The 9,765-nt window shown below is 39.4% G+C and overlaps 1 long non-coding RNA gene across 1 annotated transcript in view; it reads right to left on the bottom strand.

Moving 5' to 3' along the window:
- The window catches only part of LOC132413880 (uncharacterized), an 85,175-nt gene that overhangs the window by 73,918 nt on the left and 1,492 nt on the right, over positions 1 to 9,765 (bottom strand). The gene's annotated exons all lie outside the window — the stretch shown is intronic.

The following is a 9,765-nucleotide window of genomic DNA, read 5'->3' as shown; positions in this document are numbered from 1 at the left end:
CCACTGCGCCACCAGGGAAGCCCCTATAACAAACTTTTAAAAGGTTGTCTCTACTTGGCAGTTTCCACTTCCTCACCATACATCATCTCTTTAGTCCATTCCAATTAGGATTATTGTCTCCATAGCTCCACCTAAACTGCTCTTGTTGAGATCATCAGTTACCTTCTTGCCAGATCATTTTCCTTTTCCCAGATGTTTGGGACTCCCAGGCATATTCCTCACCCTTTTTTTTCTTCACCATAATATTAATTTCCCCCTCAGTCATCTTATCCAATTTTTCTGATTTTAAATATTGTCTGTGTTCTTAGGACTCCTGAAATTTGTATTCTATCCCTAATACCTTTGTCGAGCTCCGAACCCGTATCTACCAACTCCACTCAGATGTCCAATAAGGACTGCAAAGTTAACTCATTCAAAACAAACATACTGGTTTTCTTCTCCCTCTCAATTTACTTCTCCCCAAGTTTCCCCCATGTCAACAAGTGGCATTATTTTCATCCAGTTGCTCAAGACAAAAACCTAGAAGTCATCCTTAATTCCTCTTTGTGCCAGTTATTAGGCTGTTATCTCTTAGCAATAAACCATTCCATACTCTGTGATGCTGGGACTGGGACTCTGCAAGCTACATTTCTATACTTTGCCAGCTGAATCCTTGCTACAGTCTGTCAGTAAGCGACATTAGAAAAAAAAGACTAAAAGTCAGGAAGAGGGAAAAAGAACTTGCTCCTCCTTGTTGGCTTTCTGCACCTGCCAGCATTGCCCCAGTTATGGACCTTCACCCTCACAGCAGCAGTTAGCCCCAAATTTCAACTATTTTCCACTTCCCTAGAACCAGCCTCAGCACACCTCTCAGAGCCACTAGCAGCAAGTGGGCAGCACCCCCTGCCCCAGGTCAGGGTTCCAACTCTGCTGGGTCTCCCCTCCTAGCCCCGGGGTTCTAGTAACTTCAGGTCTTCCCAAGTTTATCCAGGACTAGGTTAGTTCCTGAAGTTATTACATTATCTCAGTGCTCCCCTTTTCCTTTTTCAGTTAGACAACACCTGTCTGACCAATTCTTTATACTCAATTTATTGCTGTTGAAATACTTAGCAGCAGCCAGAGTGACTCCTCTAAAGCATATGTCATCTCCTTGCTCCTCATCACGGTTGGAACAAAATTCAGCCTCCTCTTTCAGGCCTTCAGCCCCTTTTGTGACCCGGCCTATCCAACTTTCTAGTCTCACCTCTCACCAGTTTCTGATTACTCATTCAGCTCTAATCATTCTGTCTTGAACACACCACTTTTCCACTGCAGGGCCTTTGTACTTGCTCTTCTCTACATCTGGATTGTCCAGGTCTTTGCCTGTCTCACAGCCTCGTTCCATTCACGTTTATTCTCAAATGTCATCTCGGAGAGGCCTACTCTCACTGCATTATCTAAAATGCACAATTCCCCCCCACCTCCATTTCCTTACCTGGGTTTCTTATTCTCACTACCTGACTTTGTTATGTTATTTCTCCCTCCCCTATTCTTAAGTAAAAAGCTTCATAGCTTCACATAAAGGAAGGGATGTGATCTTATTTATCCCTGGTGCTGGCACTCAATAAATTCCAGTTGACAATTGAATTTAATAAGTGAATGCAGAAGAAAAGTGGACCAAAGTAATTGCAAACAAGGTAATATGCAAGTGAGACAAAGACAACATGATATAGCCTACTTCAACTCCCTGAGTACATAATGCAACAAATGAATCAGAAGAAGCACTTAAAGATGTAACAGAAGAGAATTTCCACAAAATCATGAAAGAACTGAATCTGCAGAATAAAATGTTCAAAGAAAAATGGACATATACTATTCATATCAAGGCATATACTGGTTAAGCTATTAGCCATGAAGAATGAAGGAAAAAATTCAGACCTCCAGGCCGAAAACTAACTTATCAGAGGGAGGAAATCGTGCTGGCCTTAGACTTCCTCTAAGCAATATTCAAAGCCAGAAAACAAAGGAAAAATGTTTGCAGTCTTAAGGCAAAGCCAGCATGACGCCAAACTATGATATCTAAGTAAGTGACATTCAGAAATTGATGAAAAAGGCAAACATAACATCCACGAATCCATGTTAAAAAAAAAAAAAAACTACTTAGTGAGGAGCAGATAGCTAAGTGATGAATCAAAATTAATAAGTAGGAATTGAGAACTGAGGTGTGTTGCGACCACTGGATTTTAAAATAGAGATCAAGACCAAATGACCAAAGGAATTAAGGTTACAAAACAGGAACATTAAAACCTTCACTTTAAAAAATAATGACATAAATAAAAATATATCTTTTTCATGGCAGAGTCAACTTGCATTTCTAAATTGGAAACATACAGATAAAAAAATCTCCAAACTCTTAATTTTTTAAACTTTGGATATTTTAGGACATAAGATCTCTTGTGGCAAAGAAACATTTTTCTAGAGTTCAGCAATTCCTTCAGCTTATCTTACTACTACCAAATTCAAATAATTTTAACACTTTAAAAATTTAAAAAGTATGCACATTCTCATCTTAAATAAGATTAACTTATTTGTATAAGTGCATAGAAATATGCCTACCACGATGGTCACTTAATATTGATGGTAAAATCTGGGATCTGAGGAGATTTAAAAACCTTCCTATAACTTTCTATATTGTTTGAATTATTTATAAATGAACATGTATTGTTTTTATGAAACCAATAAAAACACTATCCTTAAAATACTATTATATACAGCAGTGTGAATATACTTAATACTACTGAACTGTACATTTTAAAATTATTAAGATGGCAAAGGGCTTCCCTGGTGGCGCAGCGGTTGAGAGTCCGCCTGCCGATGCAGGGGGACACGGGTTCGTGCCCCGGTCCAGGAAGATCCCACATGCCGCCGAGCGGCTGGGCCCGTGAGCCATGGCCGCTGAGCCTGCGCGTCTGGAGCCTGTGCTCCACAACGGGAGAGGCCACAACAGTGAGAGGCCCACGTACGGCAAAAAAAAAAAAAAGATGGTAAAGTTTGTTATGTGTTTTTTTACCACAATTAAAAATAAAAAATACTATTATAAAAATTATGATATAGGTCCAGCCATTATGGCTTTACAGATGGATTTTGACTATCCCAAATTCTCCTCAAATCAATTTTTTCCACCAAAGATTACCCCTCAAATTATACCCTTCACATAATACTCTGTACTTGCTTATACCTTATCTAATTTAATTTTAGAAACAGAGACCATTCACTGGCAGACATTGTTATAAGTATGCAAAATGAAAAGATGCATGTAAAAAGTAACTAATATGTTGTATTACTCTATTAAATATCTTAGTGTTATGAAAATGTAAATATATGTTACTTGATTTACATATTTTGGTGGAACTCTTTTAATGATTTTTTTTCTGATTGTTAAAATATGTGCCCATTTTAGAAAATATGAAAAAGAAGGTAAAAACCACCATAATTACATAATATATTTTGGTATATTTTTTCTCCCAACCCTTGAGGAGAAATAGTTTTGTAACCTAAAAGATTTATCTGTACATTAAATTAAATATTAGTGTTTCTCTGTGGCATTAAGTATTTTTAGTGGTTGCAAAAATTCCATTAGATTGATGTACCATGGTTTATTTAATCACTCCTTTACTACTGAATATTCAGATTGTCTCCTCTCTATAGGTGCTGTAATGATCATATATAAATCTTTGACTTCATATCTAATTTTTTTAGGATTGGTTCCTGGAAGTGGAACTACTATTGTCAAAGATTTGGACACTTTTGACTCCAGAAAAGTAATATAGTAATAGATGAGTTTGTAAATTTCATTGCATTCTTAGCAAGACTACCTGTTAGCACTTCTTTTCTTTTTTTTTTTTTAACATCTCTATTGGAGTATAATTGCTTTACAGTGTTGTGTTTCTGCTGTATAACAGAGTGAACCAGCTGTATTTATATATATATTCCCACGTCCCCTCCCTCTTGCGTCTCCCTCCCACCCTCCCTATCCCACCCCTCTAGGTGGTCACGAAGGACCGAGCTGATCTCCCTGTTTTATGTGGCTGCTTCCCACTAGCTATCTATTTTACATTTGGTAGTATATACATGTCAATGTTACTCTCTCACTTCGTCCCAGCTTACCCTTCCCCCTCCCCATGTCCTCAAGTCCATTCTCTACATCTGAGTCTTTATTTCTGTCCTGCCCACAGGTTCTTCAGAACCACTTTTATTTTTCAGATTCCATATATATGGGTTAGCATACGGTATTTGTTTTTCTCTTTCTGACTTACTTCTCTCTTTATGACAGACTCTACATCCATCCACCTCACAACAAATAACTCAATTTCGGTTCTTTTTATGGCTAATATTCCATTGTATATACGTGCCACATCTTCTTTATCCATTCATCTGTTGATGGACACTTAGGTTGTTTCCATGTCCTGGCTATTATAAATAGTGCTGCAATGAACATTGTGGTACATGACTGTTTTTGAATTATGGTTTTCTCAGGGTATGTGCCCAGTAGTGGGATTGCTGGGTCATATGGTAGTTCTATTTTTAGTTTTTTAAGGAACCTCCATACTGTTCTCCATAGTGGCTGTATCAATTTACATTCCCACCAACAGTGCAAGAGGGTTGCCTTTTCTCCACACTCTCTCCAGCATTCATTGTTTCTAGATTTTTTGATGATGGCCATTCTGACTGGTGTGAGGTGATACATCATTGTAGTTTTGATTTGCATTTCTCTAGTGATTAGTGATGTTGAGCATCCTTTCATGTTAGCACTTATTTTCAATCTCTGTCAATCTGATGGGAAGACTCTTTCTGTAATTTAGTTTGATAAAGTTGCATTTTTGCTGATCCACTCAATAACTTTACTATTTCAAGGACTTATAATTCTTTGTCTTCTCCATGATGCTTAACAGAGCCTTGCTAAGATACAGAAGAAATGTATTGTTTTATTGGCTTTGGCAGCATTTCTTTTAAAATACATTATATCTTGAACACATAGAAAGGTGAAGAAAGATAACATCAAAAAGGATCCAAATTATTTTACTTAATAAAAAGTAAGATTGTATTCAATTCTTAATGTAGTCATAGAGCGTTATTACTATCAGCCAGCAATATCATATTTTATTTATTGAAATCATATTGAATTTATTGCTTAATGTGCCATTTTTACTACAGCACTTTTCAAAATGCTTCAAAATGCTTAGTCTATAAGGTTAAGAAAAACATTCACTAGATAACTACTTTGAAATAATTTCCTCAACTCTGCCTTCATTCAAGAGGCCTAAAAACAGACTGGCCTACTTCCAACTTTCACGTTATCTTTGCTATGAAGTCATTCTATAGATAGGTTAATAAGCATTCTGGCATACAGAAAAATAGTTTCTGTAAAACTATATTGCATAGTTTGGCTGGGGTTGTTCCTCCTTCAGAACTGCATTACGTAATTTTAAAGTGTTTACTTAAGCTCCTTTGGGTTGCCTCCATGGTAGCTATGAAGTCACTGAGAATTAGGAACAGTTTGGGGCCTGATAACAAAGTCTATTAGTTTAATGTGAACACTTTGTCAATTTTTTTTTATCACTGCCATATAAGGAACTTTAAAAACAAGGATATTAATTCATTTTATTTTTTTAAAAAGTTTGCTACTTCAAAAATCATTAAGAAATACACACACACACACAAAAGGTTCATAAATGTACATTTGCTCATTACCTAAATGTACTTATTTTAAAACCCGTACTCTATAGCATGAATTCACAGTGTGATTTTGACTTATAAATAATTATGCAAAATTACCAAAATGTATAGAGCACAGGCTTTAGGAGAGTATGAATTATTAAAACGGCCTAAGCACTATTTCTATCTGTAAGTCATAAAGGAAGTTTTCTATGAGAACATCAAAGATATATAAATTATAATAATATCAGCTTTGGGAGAATTTAAAAAGATACTAGGTTATAAGATTATTTTATCTTGATTACACAGAGAAAGGGAGTATCTTCAGTTCCTTAGAGAACTCTTGAGCTCCTTTACCAACTAAATAAGAATGTGTCATGCAATGTGCGTTGTACAAGTGGGAGAAGAGTCATTCAGATTTTGTATGTTAATCAAGTGTTATATCACCTCAAGGAAACATGCAAATTCTTATAAAATACCTAAAATCTCAACCATCACTTTAGAATTACTGAGTTTTATGAACCAACAAGCCCAAGTAAAGTCAAGATCCTGACATCTGGGACTTCCCTGGTGGCGCAGTGGTTAAGAATCTGCCTGCCAATGCAGGGGACACAGGTTCGAGCCCTGGTCTGGGAAGATCCCACGTGCTGCAGAGCAACTAAGCCTGTGTGCCACAACTACTGAGCCTGTGCTCTAGAGCCCACGAGCCACAACTACTGAGCCCACGTGCTGCAACTACTGAAGCCCACGCTCCTAGAGCCCATGCTCCGCAATGAGAAGCCACCGCGATGAGAAACCCGCGTGCCGCAACGAAGAGTAGCCCCCACTCACCGCAACTAGAGAAAGCCCGCGCGCATCAACAAAGACCCAACACAGCCAAAAAAAAAAGATCCCGACATCTAAAAACATGTAACCCTTTAAATGTCATTTTATTTTAATTATGTAACATGAGTTTATTATAAAATTACTTATAGGAATAATCTCGATAGCATTTTGTTTTTTAACTTTGAAGTCATTGATGGCCTTGCCAATGATCTAGTGAGGTCCAAAGTCAGGGACAATTCAAGGAGGGAATGGAAGAACTTTTAGGACCTGATTATCTCCTTGAAGGTGCAGCCACTGTGCGTGTCCTACCTAGCTTAGGAGAGAGAGAAGTGTCTGTGTATAGGAGGCCTAACCTGGAGGGGAGGGAATGGTCATGAGGGAGAAAAATGGGGGATAATTATGAGACTGCCCAATCAGATTGGCTCTCGATTTGCTTTGCTGTAATGATGAAATGTTTGGGTTTTCATATTTCATTCTAATATCAAAAAGAGGATATTTATTTGGTTTCTTATGTTTAAACATTTTTCATATACAATATATTTATACATCTATTTATCTGAAGTTAATATGTGTGGTGATTTCAAACACGTTGCCAATTCTCTTCCCATTAAAAGGTAGAGTCTGATTCTCCTGTCTAGAATTGGTATGGCATTAGTTATTTGCCTCTAGCGAACAGAATGTGGATAGGATGCTCCAGACTTCTACGCTTAGGTCATAAGTGATACAGTTTCACCTGGCTCTCAGTCTTGGGACCCTTGGAGCCCAGAGCCCTGTTGTGAGGAAGCCCATGCCACAAGGAGAGGCCATGTGCAGGTGTTCTGGCTGAAAGCCCTAGCTAAGGTGCCAGCCATACATGAGTACGGATTGCTAGGTGTGGAAGTGAACACGCCTTCGGGTGATGCAAGCCTTCGGCCTATGAGCTGCCCCAGCTGACTCCCAGTGGACCAGAAACAAGGTGTCTGCACAGCCCTACCCATACTGCATATTCATGAGCAAGTAATGTGTTTTAAACAACTAAGTTTTGGGGGTGGTTTGTTTTGTATTTGAGTCCCTGCTTCCATTAAATCTCTAGCTCAGGTTAGCTGTAACAACTAGGAACACTTTCCCTCCACTTTTCCTTGTTTCCCTAGCCAGACTGAGATCTTAGCACCTCCAGGTACTAATTGTGGATGATTAAGTGTGGTTTTGAAGTGCTGTTAGGAACAAAACCCACCATTATGGGGACCCATTCTAGCCAAAGTCCTTTTCCTTGAAGGCTTAGTGGTTGAGCTGCGGAAAAAGAAAGCTTGACGCCCTCCATCTCTCCTTTTCTTCTTCACTAGGTATCCCTGGTTTTAAAAAAGAGGGGAAAGCAAGATTTAATCTTCTCCTGCCCTCATCTCCCTTCTGAATTCAAATCTTTGGAAAGGTGCTTTCTTTTTCACTGAAAAGGTACACAGCCTTTTCCGTCTTACAAAGGGACCAAGCCAGCCACAGCTTTTTATTCCTTATGAAGGAAGCAAAACAGAGTTCCTCCTCCTGAACCCGAGGCCCACGTCTCCTCCCTCCCCAGACCAGAATGGGGATGGATCCCTTGTTCTGGCCCCACCAGCCAGTCACTTTCCCATCCCACCAACTCTTTCAAATTACCTTTCTTGAACCCCTCTTCTCTCTATCCCCACTGCCACTAGGTACACAGCAGTGGTTCTAGTTGATTCTTACTTAGATCACAGGATATTTTATTTTCCATCTTCCAGTCTCCAGGACCCCAACTGGTGTAATCTTTTCAAGGACCTGTAATCTTTTCATACCTGACCATGCATTTCCACTAAAAAAAAAAAAATCCTTTCATGGTTCTCCCTTTCCTGCAGGTTTCAATCCGGAGGCCCAATAGTCATTTACTCACAAAGCAGCGTAAACCCTTGAAATTGTATGCAAAATTGTAATAGAAGTCTATAGGTACATTTTTTTTTTTCCTGGAGAGGGACCAGATTGCTTTCCGTAGGTTCTCAAAAGGGTATGTGTTCCCCCAAAAGATAAAGACTTGTAGGTCTCAGGCTAAAGTCCAAACTCCCCAGCATGGACTACATGGGTGTGACCTGGCCATTCTTCCAGCCTCCTTTCTTTCCCTTCTCTTCACCCCTTTCACATCCCACCCATTCTTACTTGGCTGTGGTTGTTCACTACAGGCCTTTGTACATGATGCTTTGCTTGCTCAGCTTGGGGAAATCCTTTCCTTTCCTCTCTGCTTAGCTGGTCTAACTTTTGCCCATCCAGGAAACTGCCTTCTTTCTTTTAAGAAGCACCTCAGGCCATGCTACCTACAGAAAGTTGTGCAGGCTAAGCAAGCTAGGTGTGAACTCTTGCCTCCCTGAATCCAGCCTAGCAATTGCTCTTTCTTTTAGCATCTACCTCCTGGATTTACAAACTGGGGTGGGGGGTGGGAGAAAAGAAGATAAAACGTAAAGTAAAACCTGTAAAACAAGCAGTGACTAATAATTGTGCAGCACTTATACAGAAGAAGAACCCCAGGCTGTAGTGTACATTTTTGTAGTGCTTTCTTGGGAGGCTGAGATTGGGTAGTAAATGTGTAGTTTATAGTTCCCTCAGAGTGTTAATGATAAATACAACACACACCTTCCTGTCAGAGAATATCCTATATGCATTTTCAACATCATCCAGTTTTCCTTTATTTTATGCCCAGCCAACAAATGGTGTTATGTATTTAACAAATACTGAAATTAATAAACAACATAGTTCTGATATTCTGCCATCTACTAGGACTGCTGGGTCATTAATCTGAATTATTTCTCCTTGGTTCACGCACCACCACCCAAAAAAGACGGTCTAACATCATGATGTGTCCTTAAAATTCTCCATCTACCCAGGAAGATGTTCCAACTTTTTGAGATAAACCGTGTACTAAGTCTGCTCGTGAGACCTGCTTTGTCTTACAGCACAGACTTTAAGTCAACCCTTCACTCTTTCAAAAAGTTAAGTCTTTTAATTGTTGCCTCGAAACAGAGCTCTTTGCCCTTCTTGGGCGGACGGATCTCAACGAAGTGTATTTCCCTGCTACTAACGCATAAACTTATAAATAGCGCTTACCGCGCTGAGTCACCAAAACCCGGAGTTTCCCCAAATAGCTTATAACGACTGCTGGAATCGAGTCCTCCAGAGCGGTGACAGGCTCCTATCACACACCCGCGAGGCTGGACCCTAGGCGGGTCCCCAACCACCCAGCTCCCGGAGAACGCGGGCAAAGCCACCTATTCCCAGCCAGGAGTT

Source organism: Delphinus delphis, chromosome 18, assembly GCF_949987515.2.
Source record: "Delphinus delphis chromosome 18, mDelDel1.2, whole genome shotgun sequence".
Taxonomy (NCBI): Eukaryota; Metazoa; Chordata; class Mammalia; order Artiodactyla; family Delphinidae; genus Delphinus; species Delphinus delphis.
This window is presented reverse-complemented; position numbering and strand designations above follow the sequence as displayed.